At 32.8% G+C, this 20,348-nt stretch overlaps 1 long non-coding RNA gene across 1 annotated transcript; it reads right to left on the reverse strand.

Moving 5' to 3' along the window:
- Positions 1-3,055: 3,055 nt before the first annotated feature.
- LOC126735520 (uncharacterized) lies at positions 3,056-4,637 on the reverse strand. Its single transcript, XR_007660426.1, has 3 exons — positions 4,489-4,637; positions 3,288-3,505; positions 3,056-3,206 (listed from the first exon to the last, which is right to left on the reverse strand). It is a non-coding gene; the product is annotated as an uncharacterized LOC126735520 (long non-coding RNA).
- Between the last annotated feature and the right edge of the window lie 15,711 nt (positions 4,638-20,348).

Below are 20,348 nucleotides of genomic sequence, written 5' to 3' on the forward strand. Positions count from 1 at the left end.
TAAATTAAGAAAATTTGATCATGTCTCAGAAAATATAAAAGAGTTGGATTGGCTTAAGTGTGATAACTGATATAATTTTAACTTGACTCTATTTTCTAGAAAACTAAATACGTTTCAACAACCAGTATATTTGTTTAAAAAACTAATTTACAGGGAAGCTGTGCATAATCGCTCTTTATGAGATAAAAATTATTTAACAATGCCACAAGATAGAACTTCTTTTTTTAAAAAAAGCTAAGTTATAATTGTGTTAACTTACATAATAATTTACCTCTTCAATTTAAGGTATGCAATACTGGTCATTTAAGGTACAAGAGGTATTTATTAGATGTGCAGTAGATTTTAGGGCTTTTTTAGTGACAGATATATTGTATGTATACAGTGTGGTGACTTTAACTGGAATAAATTCAGTTAAAACTAATCAAATTTCATCTCGCAAAATTCCTGAGACCAGTCGATTTTTGTTTTTGTTTTTCACATTTCAAGATAGTTTTTGTATTTTTTCACCTACAGGGGGGGTCCAAATTAACCCAAACTTTTTTTTGCAAATGGAAAGCCACTTTTTTTAAACTCTCATTGAAAAGAGCCCTTTTTCCTGATTAAATTGCCCTATTTACTTTTGTGATTTTCTAAAGGAGAAATACGAAAAAAAACCATTAAATTATTAAAAGTCTCGAAATATTTTGTGTTGGTAAATTTTTGACGTGTTTGTTTATTTTATTGGTATCGAGACATTTCCTGACATTATTGTAATGTCACTGTTAAAGTGAATTTCAACCAGTTGTTTAATAAGTTAACTTATATTGAAAAAATGCCTTATTTATCCGAATCCCACAAGATTGAAATCTTAATGATGATTGATTATGGGGACAGAAGTCGTACTCAGCTAGAGGTTGTCCACTTATTCAGGCAGAAATATCCAGATTTGCCACCTATTAACCAAGGTACGGTTAGTAAAATCGAAAACAGATTTCGAGAAGTTGGGCACGTGAGGGATGTTTCAAGACAAAGGTCTTCTAAAATCGATGAAAACACCCAATTAAATGTATTGTTAGCGATGGAAGAAAATCCGGTAACTGCAGCCAGAAGAGTAGCTCGCGAAAACTTTATTCATCATAAATCTGTGCTAAAAATTGTAAAAAGTGCAAACAAATGACCTTATAAAATGCAACCCGTTGAAGAGTTATTGGAAGACGATCCAGATCGCAGAGTTCAGTTCTGTGAATTAATGATGAACGCCATTGACGAAAATCGCATATCTTCGGAGTGGAGCCTTTTTTCTGATGAGGCTATATTCACCCTAAATGGCCATGTTAATAAGCAGAACTGTCGCTACTGGTCTGACGAGAACCCACACTGGGTAAGGGAAACTAATACACAATATTCCCAAAAAACTAATGTTTGGGCTGGCATAATTGGCAGGCAAGTTATAGGGCCTATATTCTTCAATGATACTTTAATTGGGGAAAGATATCTAGAATTTCTTGAACATGAACTAGTTCCAGTCTTACGTGCCTTATATCCGAGTCAGTTCGATCCAGATTTGTATGATGAAAGAATCTGGATGCAACAAGATGGTGCTCCCCCACATTATGCCCGTAATGTACGTCAGTATTTAGAATATTTAGATGACAAATTTCCAAACAGATGGATTGGTAGAAGGGGTGAAATCGAGTAGCCGGCACGTTCTCCCGATCTCACCCCACTTGATTTTTTTCTGTGGGGACATTTGAAAAGTTAAATTTATATGAGCAAACCAGGAAACCTAGGCGAATTCAAAGAACGGATTAGGCAAGAAATCCGACAAATATCTCCAGAAGTTTTAGAAAATGTCAGAAGCGAATTTTATTATCGTCGTGGGCTTTGCCAACAAGTAAATGGTGCTCATTTTTAGCATCTTATACATTAAACGCAACTTTTAATAATTTAATGGTTTTTTTTTTTCGTATTTCTCTTTTAGATAATCACAAAAATAAATAGGGCAATTTAATCAAGAAAAAGGGCTCTTTTCAATGAGAGTTTAAAAAAACTGGCTTTCCATTTGAAAAAAAAAAGTTGGGGTTAATTTGGACCCTCCCTGTAGGTGAAAAAATACAAGAACTATCTTGAAATGTGAAAAAAATAAACAAAAATCGACGGGTCTCAGGAATTTTGAGAGATAAATTTTGATTAGTTTTAACTGAATTTATTCCAGTTAAAGTCACCACACTGTATATGTACTGCATTGTTATGTTTGGTTAAAACTGTTTTACCTATGTGTTATCTCTTAAAAGGATTCTATTGGACTTTCGCTGTAAACATTTAAAGATGATGAATTTAATATCCGCCGAATTGGTTGAGCGGATGAATGTCCAGGAGGCTAAACTTCGCCAGTTGCGCTATTCTTGTGCATATGATGTGAGTGTACATTTTAATATGTTTTTGCGTTGTATGTACAAAGATATACTTGAATAAAGGCGTTATTTACTTATTTATTTTATTTTCTCTTTTTATATTATTATAACAGTAAATCCAAGATTTTTTACTTTTTGCCAACAGACATATATGGACATAAACGTCATTACGTTGGTAATGTATGTTTATGCTGAATTTCAGGTGTAAGGTGGCCCTAGACTGCCGTATATGTGTTCCATACATGTATGACGTATAAGCGTCTTCATTGCAGTAAGCTAAATGTGCAATGCAGGAACATATAATTTTTCTGTGATTAGTTTAATTCAAAAAGCATTATACATGTATAACACAGATATAGTCCAGTGTATAGCCATCCTTGAGGATATTATTAAAATAAAAAAGAAGTAAAGTAAAACCCTTTCACACTTTTCTAAAAAGACTTTCAATTTTAGTATTATACAGGCAATCCAGTACCAATCATAAACTATACATTGATATTATGATTATTTGATATTTTTTTATAATCAAAACAGAACATTCTAACTCTATAACTTATTCCCTTATTCTATTAACTATCCCCCCCCCCCCTTCCCTGCCTCGACCACGTCATCCGTCACTACTGACAATAAGGTTTCTAAAAGAAAAATAATATATAACAAACTTTAAACTACATATTATATATTTAAAAAGAAAATCAATATAAAAAAGTTATATATTACTCTGTTTATGTAGAACAGAATGTTCACGGTGCCGTTGGATATTTTTCCTTCCCCCATTCTTTCCCCTCTACTTCCCCCTATTGTAATTTTCCTCTGTAACAAAATAAAATATTTTAATGTTTTCTGTGGGAAAAGAAAGTTAAGTATCAGTATTCCAGTGGATTTTATACTTACAATTATTGGGTTGGGTTGCTTCGGGTTGGGTTGTGTTGGGTTAGCTTGGGTTGGGTTGGGTTGGTTGCCGGGTTGTGGCTGGCTCCTCAGCCTCTCCTGAGGTTCCAGCTTGATATCCAATAAAATATAGCAATTCACTTATTCAAAATATAGTCTAACACACAGTACACACTTCATACCAGCCTCTAAGCTTTCTGCCATTTTGTAACATCCATTTTCTACGGAACAAAATAAAACTCAAACAATGGTTGTTAGGGGTTGCTAATATCGTTCAACTATTGTTATTGTTTGTATTGTATTGTTTCTAAGAGAACATTAAATCAAATAATCGCGATATCATACTACAGGGGCGATCAAAACTTCGTTTTGGTTAAAATATAAGAATCGAGTTCAATTCCCTTATTTATGCAGCTTCTTTCCTTATTTTGATTTATTTAATTTCATGTTAAGTTTCAATGGTATATTTTTATTTAAATAAAACTATTTCTAAAAATTAACCGGGAAATTTCAGAGAAAGTGGCATGAATAGGCACTTTTTATTCATTAAAAAATATAATTTATAGTCTGTGAATATATGGGTGGATCTTATTGATCTATTGAAATTAAAATATAGGTTTAGGTAATAAGTAAATTTTATTACCTTGAAAAAAAATTAAATATTAAAATTTTGCATTAAACAAATTACAAACTTCTTCTTGAGTTCTTTGTTTACCTCTGTATCCAATAAAAATGTAAATTTAAATTTATTAAGTTTCATTTAAAAGAACCATATTTTCTTTAAATATGCACTGGCACAAGCTATATTTGACAATTTACTTACCCTGACAATATACCTTTTATACCTTAAGTAATGTTTGTTTTTTTATTAGATAAAAAAATTCATTTTTTTAAATTCATAAAAACAGCAATTTTCAAAACCGGGTATCTTAAAAACAGTTAAATAAAAGTATGGCATGAGATATCTACATCAAAATTGTATCACATTGTATACAAATTTTGTGTTAAAAAAAAATGCGCAACCAACAATACTAATCCTCCTGTGCAAGTGTTGTTTCCCCTCATTTATTTTTTATTGAATTTGATCCATATTTTTGCCGTTTACTGTATATTTAAAATTAGAAATAAAAAATATCCAAATAACGAAATACTTATATGCACGAAGGCACAATTATTCAAAAAATAAAAATGTGTAAATACATACTATCTGATATATGGCATTCATCTATAACATTTCTCCAGGCCTCTTCCTTAATTATCCAACTTTTATAATCCTCCAAATCCTTTTTCCACAAACTCGGATATTTTCTCACACTCCCAACGAAATGTTCCATTTTAATCGCAAAAATATATGTTCATCACAAAAAATAACCTTCAGGTTATTTTTGTGATGTTCATTTACGAGAATCAAAATATTCAAAATACTTGTCCATAAAGCAAGTAGCAACTTCTAATAGTGTCTAAAGCCGCGTATCCCCTGGCAGTAACATTTGTAGCAACATTTGTAAACGTTTGCGAATATTGACAAACGCTTGCAAAACGAAGTACCCACCGATCAGCACATGTTGTTTGAAATTGTTCACAAAACGTCTTTTTTTATTTTGAGGAAAACCGAGAATAGAAAAATTGTAAAAATGGCCCCGTTAAGAAGAAAGAAACTTGCCGCCTGTGCTGCATTAGTATTTTGTGCACTAATAGAAAAAGAAAAGAAGAAAAAAAGAAGGAAACATAGATTTTGGGTGTCTCATTTTTTAAAAACTAGAGTTTCTATGCAGCTGATTTCTGATATCAAAACTGACAGGAGAAGCTTCTTCAAAAATTTTACTCGAGTTTCGCCAAGAGATTTTGATTATCTGCTCTCAAGAATTTCTCCAGAAATATCTAAAATTGACACGAACTATCGAGAGTGCGTCTCTGCCGAAATAAGACTGGCCATCACGCTTTTTAGCGACAGGAGATTCCTATGCCAGTCTTATGTACCTCTTCAGAGTTTCGAAACAGCTCATTTCTAGAATAATGCCTGAAGTATGTGCCGCCATCATGAAAGCATTAGCGAGCTATGTAAGGGTAAGTAAATAACCGTATAATAAATTATAAATTTGACCTTTATTGAGAAAACTAGTTACTTAGCTAAACATAGGGATGTACGATCTAAATCGATTTTATTCAAAGATCGATCTATTCCCCCAAAAAATCGATTAAAATCGATCGATTTCTTTCCAGGCGATCTTTTCGAGAATCGATCTAGTGTTTCAATTCTCTCAAAAAATCGAAGATCGATTCCTAAATTATCTTACAAGTTTATTAGTAAAAATAATAGAAACACAGTCATAGGAAAAATAAAGGAAAGGAAGCTCCAACTAACCGTGCAAAATTTAGTTTTAATATTACTATCCACCGATAGATGGCGCTTTCAATTTTAAGGGAATTGAAAGCGGGGAATTTTTGCCTGGGAGACACAAAATTGCAAATCTGCTTGAAGACAAGTATACTGCTTTATCCAATATCATTAAAAATGAACTTAAAAATGTGGAATTTCTATGTATGACATGCGATGTTTGGACCGAGACTATGTCAACAACTAGCTTCTTGGGAGTCACTGTTCATTATTTAGATAAAGAAAATAGTAAGTCTATTGGTATTGGTGTAAAAGAACTTAGTTCTAATCATACTGCACAATATTTAAGCGAATGTTTGCAATCTGTTTGTCTAGAGTGGGAAATTGACTCGTTAAAAGTAAGTGCTATTATCACTGATAATGGGGCGAATATTACCAAATATGTTACTGATACTTTTGGTAAAAATAAACACTTACCCTGCTTTGCACATACAGTAAATTTAGTTGCAACAAAAATTACAGAAGATCCTGCTATAAAACAAATTATTGACAAAATAAAGTCTATAGTTACTTATTTTAAACAAAGTGTATCTGCTGCAGATCAACTAAGAGCAGCACAAAACTTTAAAAAAAATCCAAAATCTCCATCTATATGTTCAGCTGCAGAAATACAAGTACGTAGAGAACTTGTTTTTATTTTAAAGCCTATTGAACAGGTATCCAAAGAAATTAGCGGAGAAAAATATTTAACATGCAGCAAAATTATCTCAATTGTAAACTGTTTAAAAAATAATATTTTAAATTTAGACCTCCTAACTCCAGAGACTGAAAAGTTAAAACAAACTGTGCTAGCAGAGCTTTCGAAACGTTTTGGTGCTATTGAAGAAAACAGCATTTTAAGTCTATCCACCCTTTTAGATTCAAGGTTTAAGAAAATCCACTTTGGTAATCCAAATGCTTATGCAAGAGCAATAAATTTAGTAGATAAATTATTAAAATATAATACCCAAAATAGCTCTCAACAAGGGGTGGATTCTCAAAAGCAAGTTACTGTCCCTGCCAATAATGAAAACTCTAATAGTATATGGTCTTATCACAAAAAATTGGTCACTTCCGAAAAAAGTTGTTTAGTAACTAATCAAAATGAAATGTCAGTTGATCTTAAAGCATATTTAAACCTTCCAACAATACCATTGGAAAATAATCCAATTAGCTTTTGGTTAAATCATAATTCGAGTGAATTAGCTAGTCTTGGAAAAATATATATATCCATTGTTGGGTCTTCGGTACCATCAGAAAGGGTTTTTTCCCAAGCAGGAAATATTCTAACTCAGACTAGGAATAGGTTAAGTGGAACACATTTATCTCAACTGCTCTTTCTTCATTCCTTAGATAGTTCCTACTGGTAAGACTCTAAATTAGATTAATGATTGACTTTGTTTGTGATTTTTTTTGCATATTTTATTACTGTGTTAATCCTATAATGTTTATTTTTGTTATGACTATATGTATATTATACGTTTTTTGTATTTGTATTTTCTTTTTTTTTTGTTTGTTTTGGTTAATATACTTTATATAATCATACATGTATTTTTATTTTAAAAAAAGTGCACATAAACAATTATCAGAATCAAATATCGATTTTTAATGAGATCGATCTTTTGTTGCCGATTTATTTCTGGATCGATCTTGATATGTACGATCTTGAATCGATTCAAAATATCGATTTATTTTGTTTTTCGGACATCCCTAGCTAAACATGAGTAGGTATGGTCTGTACGCTGAACACAACCGCGCTTGACGTATGTCAAAAATCAATGGCTGGGTTCATCAGAGGGTATGTACCGTTATCAACTGTCAGTACTGAATTTACTGGACGTCGTTCCGATATTTGTTTCAGTTTACTGATTCAGTACTGAATGACGTCATAAATGCGTCAGTGACGTCATTAATCTTCACTGGATTGGCTGAGGATAAAAGCTACTGTGGGTACAGTAAAATAGTGGGGGAATGTCAAAACTGTCAGAAGTGTTGTTGATGTTGATTTCTTGAATCTTCTTGTTTACGTTGTGGGAATTATTTTCCAAGTTCAAAACATAATTTGTTGAAAATTTACCACTTAAAAAGCTCTCATACACCGCACTAACCTGTTTGGGCTCTTTCGTATTCTTCCGGTGTAACTTCAATGTGGTATTCAAAATTATTTTCTGCGTCTATTATTCTTACCATCTTGCTTTTTTCAGTCATATTTATTTTATTAAAAAATGTGGTCTGGTTTTAATAAATCAAAACACCGTACCGGAAAACAAAACAGAAACAGGTAATTTGGTTTTATAGGTTATGTTGTAGTTGTGAAAACGGTGCTGAAAACTGTTCCTTTTTTGGAGCAAAACAGCACGCTGTATAAAATCGGAACGACAAATTACAGTAAAATCAGTCACTCAGACAGTTGAAAACGGTACATACCCAGAATAAAGCGCTCGAAACTTAACCTAGCAACATCCAATCAAAATGCTTATACCTTAGATACCAGGTAAAAAGTTTCGAGCGATCAGTGAATGCTTTTTTCTGATGAACCCGGCCAACGTTTTATTTCATTGAAATGACATTTTTGAGATACGTCCAGTGCGGTTTTACTCAACGTATAGATCATACCTATCTATGCGATAATATAATGGTATTTTTATGAGTAATTAGTATTTGTCTGTGATTAAGATGGATTGAAGTTTGCTAAATAGTTTCCTGCATTCATGGATGCAGATTCTAGGTCAAGATTTTCATCTGGAAAGTTTGTTTCCCAATGATCATTTTCTTGTGGCTGCTAACAACTGGTGGTATATGTTGCGTTGTTACTTGCATTTCGATGGGCTTCGAGCTGTTGAAGGATTCCTGAAGTTGGCAGAACATTAGTGAGTAAAGTTAAGTTTCGTTGTGGTTGCTGCGAGGGTTGCTGATAGCTGGCGAACGATGCGCTAGTGTTAGCATTTTTATGGATACGGAGCATTAGAGGGATTTCTGAGGTCGGCAGAACATTAGTGAGTGTGGTTAAGTTTTGTTGCCGTTGCTGAGAGCCAACGAAAGATGCGCCGGCACTTGTATTTTCATGGGTACGGAACTGTGAAGCATGATCGGAATAAAGCGGAGAACATATATACGCGATCACGACCACGATCGCGATCACGATCGCGTTGGCGATCCTTGCGTTCAGAAGGGGTGAACACATATCCGCGATCGCGATTAGGCTCAGTCGAAGTGCACGCATACATAAACAGCTTATTTTAAATCTGAGGGCGGGTTAAAAGTGTCAATGGAGGATTTTGAGGAAGAGGCACTACTTCGTGCAATATTATTGGATGAAGATGAAAATTGCAATAATGATAGGCGAAGGTAATCTCAGATTGTCTAAAAACTTCTCGTCCATTAGACAAGAATCCACTTAGGTTATTCTGTTTTTTTAGGATAAAAAGACGGAACGTTTGGGTACACGAGATTAATAAGAAACGTAAGGACGAAGGCGAATTTCATAGGATATATCCTGAGCTCCGTAGAGACGAAAATCGATTCTATACTTACTTTAGAATGAATTTTGAATGTTTTGATGAAATAATAAATCTTATCAAGGACGATATTACAAAACAAGAAACTACATTTAGAGAACCGATTGGCGCAACAGAACGATTAGCTGTCACATTAAGGTAAGTCATAAACATTTTGTAAGCAAGTTTATTATTCCAAAGTAATATAAAGAAATTAAAGAAAAAAACACATTTTATGGAGTTAGATGGTGGTTTTACACAGATCCTCATACCAAGTTGCACCGGAAGAATTCAGGTCATTAGAACTTCCAGGTAGATTGCTTGGGTTTGATAATTCGTGATAGGAAGATTCATTGTCAAATGGAGATCGCAAATCCATTTCGTAAGATGAAGAAGCGGAAGCCCTTGAATAACTTGTCCCTGGCCGGCTTTGCTCCTGAGCTTCCGCCTCCTATGCGAGTTCTTCTTCCATAATTAATTTAGCAATTTTAAATTTAATTACAGTCTGCCGTCGATTCGATAGTCTCTTCACGCTTGCAGCATATCCTTGAAATGTTAGATCTATGCTGTTGCAGTTACTTTTGATGTCAGAGTGCCTTTCATTTAAGTACTTAATAACTTTATCAGCAGATGATGAATTGTTGGGTGCTGGAAGTTCCATCGATTTTCTTTTTTTCTCTGGTCTTCGATTATGACATGAAATTTGCTGTGAAATGTTGCATGAAATGTTTCTTGGTCAGTACTTGCTTCGCTTAGTATGTTTTCAGTCATTTGTGTAGCTTCATTTTGAACGTCAGATGCTTCAATTTCTTCACTTACTCCTATGTTGGTATCAGCAATATTAGAATCTGTTACAGCAAATTGTAAGAAAGGTCGAAAACTTTCCATATGCTGTGCCCAAGGCCAGGCTTTATAGCGAGAGATCGACTTAGCTGCTTGTCCAGTTCGGGTTTTCTCGGAGCGTAAGTGTTTTGAGAAACAATCCTTCAAATTTTTCCAGCGCTTCTTCAAATCGTCGCCTGCAAATAAAAATAGTACACCATTAAAACATCCCCGTTTAAATAAATCTAAATTAACAATGAAATATTTTTTATGTCCTACTCGTATAATATTATTTCATAACATCATAGTTACCAGACATATTAAATGCTATATAATTCCCTAGGGCATTAACAGAAATAACTAATTAATAAATCATTCTAAAACCTCTTAAATTCTTTATTGTATAAGTCTTTTGACTGCTTGGGAATGAGATTTGCCACAGCTTTGGCAGCATTTAGGGAGGTTTTATTCGATATTTATGAAAAATTTATGATTTTATATGAAATTAATTAAGTTTTGACTTTGACACTTAACAATAATGAACACACTTTGTTTATTTAGCAACTATGTAGGTAAAAATTTCGTAATTTTAATTTTTCTTTTAATTTAACTTAGAATTTTATGAAGTAGGACATAATATATGGTATGTACCACGGGCATTACTTGATGTCTATATCCTCGGGCAACTCACAAATCGGGCCAAAGGCCCTCTGCTTTGTAAGATTGTTGCCTTCGGGGGCATAAACATCTTCATAATACCCTTACAACATAAATAACTATTGGTATCAGAAAGAGAGATTTAAGACACCATATTTTTTCTAGATTTTTGGCAACCGGCGACTCTTACAAAACAATCGGTCACAGTTTTCGATTGGGATTTTCAACAGTTGCTATAATTGTTGAAGAGGTTTGCACTGTTATATGGAGTAAACTGCAGCCAATTTATATGCCAGAGCCCACACAAGAGCTATGGGAAAAATCAGTTTTGGGCTATGAAAACTTATGGCAGTTTCCCAACTGTTTAGGAAGCATAGACGGGAAGGACGTGACAATCAGGTGTCCCCAAAATAGTGGATCAAATTATTTTTCCTACTTAACAAAATTTTCAATTGTTCTCATGGCGATTGTTGACCCTAATTATAAATTTATTTGTGTAGATGTTGGTGCCTATGTGATGGAGGTATCTTCGAGCAATCTGCTATGGGAAGAAGATTTGAAAATGGCACATTTAATATTCCTCCTAACAGGCCATTTGCCAGTAAAGATGATGAGGTTCCATGTGTTTTGATAGGCGATGAAGCTTTTACCTTAAGTACTTACTTAATGAGACTATTTCCCTACAGACAAGCGAGATATGACCGTAATAAAGAAAAATTCAATTACCATCTATGTAAAGCTCGTCGCGTTGTGGAAAACGCTTTTGGCATACTGGCACACAAATGGAGATTTTTTTTAGACCCTTAGAAGTAAAAGTTAGCATGGCTACAAAGCTTGTAAAAACAGCCTGTGTATTACACAACTTTTTACGGGAAAAAAATATTGACCAAAAATATCTTAATCTACAAGAACACAATGATATACCAGTACAGGTATTCCATCCCTTGCCAGTTGATAGAAGAAAAGCGGTAAACCTAGCGTTTGGGATACGTGAAAAATTTGTTTCCCATTTCAGTAATTTGTAAAAGTATGTCACTCATAATAAACTTACACATATTATGTCCAAAAGTATGGAATTGTTAAGTATTTTTCTTGATATTTAAGATTTTACTTCTTGGTTTATTTAAACATACTTTAATTACTTTACAACACGACTTGAACAGTGTACAGGGTGTCTCCAATTCGTGCCTCAACATGGGGAACTCCGTAACTATGGGTGATCTCCATAACAGGGTTGGTTAAATTAGACAAAAGTTGCGCATTTTTAGGCCTAACTATCGTTAAGCATATTGCCATTGCCGGCATATTTGCCATTTAAAAGATTAATAAAACCCGAACGGTCTCGAAGATAAAAAGAAAAAAAACAAAATGTTGAAAATTTGATTTAATGTTTTTCTAAGCTTCTTTGTGATCTAATTTTAAAATACGACAATAGTTTTTTCAATTATCTTCGGAACCGTTCGAGTTTTATTAATTTTTTAAATGTCATATTATTAGGCTCAAAATTTCGCAACTTTTCTATAATTTAACCAACCTCCCATAGTTCCCCATGTTGAGCCACGAATTTGAGACACCCTGTACAATAAATTAATTTATTTATTTATATGTGTAGCTAAGTATAAATTAACAAATATATTATGTGTATACAAAACAATAGTTTTATTACTTACCAGTATGATGATTTCCCATATCCTTGGCAATGTCGTCCCATACTTTATTTTTAGTACGAACATTCTTATAATCACGATGTGCCATATCGAATAAAACATCATGTTTCTTTACATGTTCAATAAATTCTTCTGTGAAATCGGCCATTTTTTAACTTACGATCCGCGATCAACGTAACCTGCTGCGTTTGATCGCCGCTGCTCGCTTTCTGGCGAGGAACGCGCGATCGAACGCTGCAGAACGCCACCGAATCGCTAACAGGTCGCGACAAGTATGTGCGGCTACATTTCTTTACTTTGGACGCGTCTGATCGCCATCGTGATCGTGATCGCGTATATGTGTTCTCCGCTTAATAAGAGCTTGAACCAGTAGGTGAAGGAGCAGGGGTAGTGCATGTGCTAGCAGAAGTAACGCTTCCAGAAGATGACAAATGACCAGAGGTGTTCTTAGGCACCACATCGTCGTAACGTGCCATATCAGCATTAAAGAGGATATTACTAAACATGTGTTGTGTTGTTTCTAAACATTGTTGTCCTCGTTTGGAACGTTTGAATTTTCCTTATTCCGTTTCGCTCGTTTTGCTTTTTGCAATTGTGAATTTGGTAATTCGTTTGTAGACGTTACAGAAATAGATGGTAATGGTTCCTGTTCTAAGGCTCTTTTTGGATAAAGTTCTAGTTCTCTTCCTCCACCAAATGGTTCACTGTTTTAATTATATACTGCTTCAGCAACTACTTCATTATCAGCAATAACCAGAAAAAAAATGCAAAAATAAAAAATGTTTAATAACAAAAATAATTAAAATATGCATATTCTAAATTAACGTTGAGGTGAAACACATATTTTGAATTGACGCAAACAAACGCATACAAATAAAAAACAATTCTTTCTTTGCAGATACCAGAAATCGAAGCGGAATGGTTGCAGACATGTGAAGAATTTGAAACGTTATGGAATTTTCCACAATGCATTGGCTCGATTGATGGGAAGCATGTAGTTTTACAGTGCCCTAAAAAAACCGGAAGTGACTTTTTTAATTATAAGTCGTTTTTCAGCATCATTCTCTTTGCCCTAGTTGATGCTAATTATAATTTTCTATTTGTTGATGTTGGTGTTCAAGGAAGAATCTTAGACGGAGGAATTTTTAAAAACACAGAGTTGTATGAACGTCTTCAAAATAATGCGTTAAATTTGCCATTACCAAAATCGTTGCCTGGTCGCGAGAAAGCTATTCCCTACGTAATTTTAGGAGACGAAGCGTTTGCCCTGGCTGATAATTTAATGAAACCTTATTCAGCAATTTATGAAAAAGGTTCAATACAAAGAATTTTCAATTACAGGTTGAGTCGAGCACGCAGAGTAGTGGAAAATGCTTTTGGTATCCTAGCATCTGTCTTTAGAGTTTTAATAAAACCAATGCTTCTAGAGCCACATAAAGCAGAATTAGTTGTGATGACTTGCATATATTTGCACAACTTCTTACGCAAAAGTAACTCTTCAGCAAATATTTATTGTCCACAAGGAGCCCTGGATAGTGAACTAAAAGGGAAAGTTAGTCCTGGTGCTTGGAGAGATGATACTGAAATGTTGTCCCTGACTAATATTAAAAAAGTTCCTCGAAAGTCTGCAAAAATTCCTCAGGAAATTCGTGAAGAATTTGCAGCATATTTTTCCAGCAATCGAGCTATTCCATGGCAAAATGAACATGCTTAGCTAAACGTACAGTGTTAGTGTTTTTGTAAAGAATGAGTTTTCGCTTGTAAAATTAAAGTAAAATAAAAAATATTTCTCACCTCTGAATCTTCTATTTGGGAATGAGTCATCTTTTTTGTACTTCTGACAGATTTCCTGCATTTATTCTTATCCATAAGAAATCCAAATGCCTCATAGGCAAACCAGTGGCTTGTGAGTACCTCCTCCCGCCCTGCAAATTTTCAGTTTTATTGTTGGCCATCCTTATTAATAGTAAGCCTGGATCCACATTGTTACCTGATCACGGATCCGTTGCGATCACGTGATTGATATCAACCAATGGCAATTCCATAACAAACCCTTATTGGTCGAGAGCAGTCACGTGGTTGCAACGGATCCGTGATCACGTACCCATGTGGGTCCAGGCTAACGGTTAAAAACACAAAAAACTGCACTCTAAAGCGATAATGCTGGAAACTCCTCCAACTTTGATGATAAAAAAAAAATAAAAAAAAAACAGGTTCCCTAAATATACAGACCTTTTCCTGTTCCTAAACTTTGAGTTTCTTTGTTTCTTTCTCTTCTAAATGAAGTTGTCAACGAGCCTATTTTAGCCTTTACAATATCGATGGTTGCATTCATATTTTTGGCTATATCGGCCCAGGCGTCTTGTTTCTTAATTTTATTATAATAAAAACCATGTCTGGCATTCCATAGTTCCGGTTTTTGTCTATATAAATATATTAAGTAAATACACTGCTCGTGGTCTCATTCCGTAGTAATATTCATCGTAAATAAACAAATTAAATAAAAAAATAATGATTATTATTCGAGTTATTGATCAATCACTTCAACCACAACTTTTATAAACACTAAATACAAGTAAACAAACACTAATCGGTTATATCTATTTATCTACAAACGTAGAATATTGCGTCTCCACTGAAATCAGGCAGAAATCCACAAACAAGTCAAATCCTTGAAGTTACCGACTTTTCGCGGAACAGTGACAAACGCCTGCAAACGTTTGCAAATGTGAGTGACCGACGTATCCACCGGATAAACATCGTGTTTGTAAACGATTGCAAATGTTTCTAAACGTTCCGTTTGTCAGGTGGATACGCGGCTTAATAGAGTATAGAGAAATTTCCTTTACGGAGCCTACGGAGCTGTCAAACAATTGTTAGGGTCCGGATGTGTGTGAAGCTATTGTAGGGATCGATATCCAGCAATCAAAATCGATGACGCAGCATATGTCGGTTGCCACTTGCCAGCGACCAATTTATAGTCCGCGCTCCCTGTTATGTAATCAAAATAATGCTCGTATCTCCTGAAATTCCCAAGAGATTTTAATAATTGTTTGTCCAGATCTAAACAATGAATACCTAAATCGAATTACGGTGGTCTCAAATCTCTACAAACTAGGTTTCGTTGTCAAAATTATCAATCAATCAATCAAATATGCTTTATTGTCAAAAAATTTAAAAAAAATTGTAGACAAAGCTATACATAAAAAAGCAAAACACACAAATATAGAAATCAAAATAAAAGAACTAAATAAATATATACAAAACTGGGTACAAAAGACATAAATGTACCTGGTTAAATTTTTTATACTAAATGTAAAAAGTAAGAAAATAGGAAAGTAAATAAAAATAGTAACAAGAAAGTAAAATAAAAAAAGTAACAAAAACAGTCAAAAACATTAATATAATGTTTAAAAAATCATTACAAAAATTTTATAGAAATTTAGCAATACAAAATATTGCTATTCTACATCATAAAAAATTTAATAATTAGTCAGTGCGTGCATGATACTCAAAAATTAATATTAAAAAAAAAAAAATCCACTGCATATAAAGCTCTCTCCACTAAATATGATTTCAAAGCATTGCGAAATCAAGGAAAAGATGTCAATGATTTAATTTCCAAAGGCAGATGACTGTGCATTTTTTTGGCTCCGTAAAGAATAGAGCTTTTTATTAATTCTGACCTTGGGACTGGCACATTAAAGATTATGCTCTGCGTTTCGAAGTGGATAATTGTGAGATGGTCTATTAGGAATTTCTGATATATGCTTGCGAACCAAGCAAATAGATTCAAGACTGAATAAAGATGGAAGAGTTAATATTTTAAATCTTTTAAACATTTCTTGGCAGTGAGCTCGACTATCAAGTCCTAGTAAATAGCGAAACGCCCACTTTTGAATTTTAAAAATGCGCTCAAACTGAGTCGCACAGCATGTGCCTCAGAATGAAAGGGCGTAACGAAGATGGGACTCAAAAAAGGCATAATACACTGTTCTTGATGACGAAAGATTTAATTCCCTGGAAACTGATCTTATGGCAAAACAAGCTGAACTTAATTTTTTAGATAAAACATCGATATTTTTCTAAGGAAAGATGATAGATCAAAAGTGATACCAGTCGATTCGGAAATTGCGCTGGAAAACTAATTAGGCCTCTTAAACAATTGAGTGTTTCTTATATGAATATTCAGAGTATTCGTAACAAAGTTGATGATGTGAAGTGTTTTTTACTAGCAAATTCATGTGATGTTCTAGCACTATCTAAGACAGGTTAAATAAGGACGAGGTGTTCTTGTATGACATAGACAATTACACGGCTATACACTCATGCAGAGATGGCGGAACATCACTGTATATAAAAAAAACTATAAAGTGCCAGGAAGTAGATAGGTTTAGTACAGAAAAGACTACAAACTGGATCTGTGTAAATATCGGTGAGTCTGACTTAAAATTAAGTGTTGTATATAAACCACCCTCATATAGTAACATCGAGTTTCTAAGAGACTTGGAAACTATCCTTACGAAATATCCTAGAAAACATATTATTGTAGGTGACATTAATATTAATTTATTGGAAAACTGCACACTAGTTAATAACTATAAAAACCTATTAACTATAAATAACTTTAAAATACGTAACACAATTAATAATGAAAATGCAACAAGAGTAACAGTAAATAGTAAGAGCATAATTGATCATGTTTTATCGGACCTGGGTTCAAAGATATTAACTGAAGGTGTTGACATTTACTACACCTCTCTTACTGATCATAATCGCCTCTTGTTTAAAATAAGTTATAATAGTAAAATATATAAATCAAAAGTAAACCATCAAATCAATTGGATAAACTACAAAAAATTTGTATATAAATTTAGTCAAATTAGTAGGTCTGTTATTGTATCATCATTTCGGGACTTGACTGAACTGATCCAGGTAGCTAAAAGAGAGTCACAAAATATAAAAACAGTAAAAATAAAAGAAAATAATACATGGATAAATAGCGAAATTCTTGAAATGATGAGGCAAAGGGATGATGCTTATAAAAAAAAAATTCAAAATCCGGGTAATCTATTGTATAATGATGAATTTCGAAAAATTAAAAATAAAGTTAATAATAAAATTAAAACACTGAAAAATCAATTTTTTCGTAAGGAGTGGGATCGTGCAGGAACTGATCAAAAAAGGCAGTGGAAATTTGTCAATAGTTTTTTTAATAGCAAACGTAACAATACTTAAATAGACTTTTTAAATATAAGCGGCAAAATAATCAAAGAGCAAAAGGATAATGCTGATAACTTAAACTTATATTTTTCGCAGGTTGGTGAGAATATTGTCAAGGAGTTAAACAATGAAATTTAAATTTTAAATAATGATAACATAGGTTTTGAAGAAGTAGTAGTGACACTCTTATTAATACTGAACCAACCAACCCAAATGAGGTCTGTGGGATTTTGTTGGAGTTAAAACGTAACTCTTCTCCGGGTGAAGATGGAGTGACGGTCTTAGACTTAATTAATTTAAAGGATCATGTTATAGGTATTATTTCAAATTTAATAAATAAAGCGTTTACTACTTGCGTGTTTCCTCAAGAATTAAAAAAAATAAAATTTTTCCAATTTTTAAATCTGGTAAAAAGGAACAAATGAACAACTACCGACCTATTACTGTTATAAACACTTTATCTAAAGTCCTGGAAAAAGTTACTAAGAAAAGGTTAATGAATTTTGTTGATAAAAATTCACTGCTTGATCAGTATCAATATGGTTTTGTTAAAAATAGTAGCACCCTTGCTGCTACTGTTGATTTTATTAGTACTATTTCAAAGGCATTAGATCAGGGAAAAACTGTGGTGGTAATATTTATTGATTTGAAAAATGCTTTTGACGTGGTTAGTCACGATTTGTTGATGAGAAAACTGCAGGATTTGGGTCTGGGGGCACTTTTCTTAAATCTTATGAATGTATTAAATGTTTTAAACCTAAAATCTACAAAACTAAATGCACGATATTTTACATTTGCTGACGATACGGCTCAATTATACATAGGGGAGAATGAGCAAGAACTTGTAGAAATAATTAATAACGATTTAAGTTTGTATTATAAATGGTTAATTTCTAATAGGTTAAAAATAAACATCGATAAGACACAATTTATGTTGTTCAAGCAAAAAAATAAATATATAGGTAATATAAACATTAAAATAAATAATTTTAATTTAGAAAAGACATCCTGTGTAAAATATCTCGGTTTACAAATAGATGAATCTCTTAACTGGCAAATGCATATAAATAAAATTACACAAAAAATTCTCTCACTCATACCATGCATATATATAAGTAGGAGCTATTTAACACATAAAACCAAAATGATAAATGAAAAATATAATGCCTTTTTCTTATCACATATAAGATATCTTTTACCTATATGGGGTACATGTTGTAAAACAAAATTTAGTGATGTTCAAATAACACAAAATGAGGTACTTAGGAAACTAATGATAACTGAGGAAAATAATGTTTAATTATGAGATAAGTACACATACAGAAACCCTGTATAGTGAACTAGGCATTTTTAATTTGGAAAAACTGTTGATTCTTGAACAATGTAAATTAATGTATAAAATCTTAAATAAACAATTAAAATGCAATTCCAGTATAACATTCTCCAACGAAATTCACAGCTACAACACCAGATCTCAATCCAACTTATATGTAGTATATGGTAGAACTAATATAGGAATGAACAACCCAATTGACCGCGCATCTAAGACATATAATGAATTGCCTAATAATTTAAAAAAAATAAAAATAAATAAATTATTTGTAAACAAATTACAATATTTCCTTTCTACATAGTATATTATAGTTTTATATAGTTTATTAGAAATAGGATTAATATCGTATAATAATGGTAATAATGGTAAAAGTGATAGTGGTAGTAATGGTAATATAATGTACATTATTTATCTTGGGAATAACACTAATTTTTGTTGAATATTCTACAGTTCTTAAGGCCAAAGCTATATGCACTGTTTAGAGTTGTTAAGTTTGTAAAATTGAATTGTAAACTTTATTTTCAGAAATATATGCTTGTTTTCAAAAAATATGTAATTTCCACTTCAAAGAGCTGTCAACAATAAGTCCCAAAAATTTCACAGATTCAACAACGTCCAAGCTGGTGTTGCTAAGTACAAAGGATTGGATAGTACCTTTATAAGATAAGACTTTAGTTTTTGAGATGTTTAAGCAGAGAAGATTCGAATCGAACCACGATTTAATGTTGATAAGGTCTTTAGCAATAGTTGCATGAAGTGCCGCAACATCCGGATTACTTCATGTAAAGCTAGTATCATCGGCAAAGAGACAGATTTTGACGCTAATGTTAAGATGAGCCATATTATTAATAAGCAGCAGAAACAGAATTGGGCCCAGAACTGAACCTTGAGGTACCTTAATTAAAAAGTCAAATGTAAATAAATGAAAAAGGCTCTAACTCCCAAAGGATTTGGAAAACACTTCTTTCTATAATAGATAATAAATATCTAAACTGATTTTAGATGTTTGCAAACCTCTACAAACGAATTTTTTAAATTTACAAATAAAAATATAAAATGTATAAATATATAAATATAATCTATGGGAGTTTTGGAAGCCGTTTATCTTTTTCAACATCTAACAATTCAATATTTTTTTACCAAAAAACTCGTTTGTAGAGATTTGCAACCATCTGAAATCGGTTTAGGTATTTATTATTTATTACAGACATTTTATTAAGAAACACGTAGTTTAATTTTTTTATACAATTTCGTTAAGGTGCCTTTCTAAGAATCACACTGCATTTTTAAAAACATGTAATTTTTCAGATTAAGCAACTTAAAATGGAACACTGTTGTTTAAATAACTGTCGCATCGCTGAAAAAAAGAACATATCATGGTTCTTTTTATTTAAAATAAAATAGTGAATCCTTAATTTTTTTTTCTCCAAAACGGTTCATTTTATCGACAATGAATGTTCACTCTTGGATTTTCTTTAGTTTAGGGTT

The sequence above is a fragment of the Anthonomus grandis genome, chromosome 4, assembly GCF_022605725.1.
Source record: "Anthonomus grandis grandis chromosome 4, icAntGran1.3, whole genome shotgun sequence".
Classification (NCBI taxonomy): Eukaryota; Metazoa; Arthropoda; class Insecta; order Coleoptera; family Curculionidae; genus Anthonomus; species Anthonomus grandis.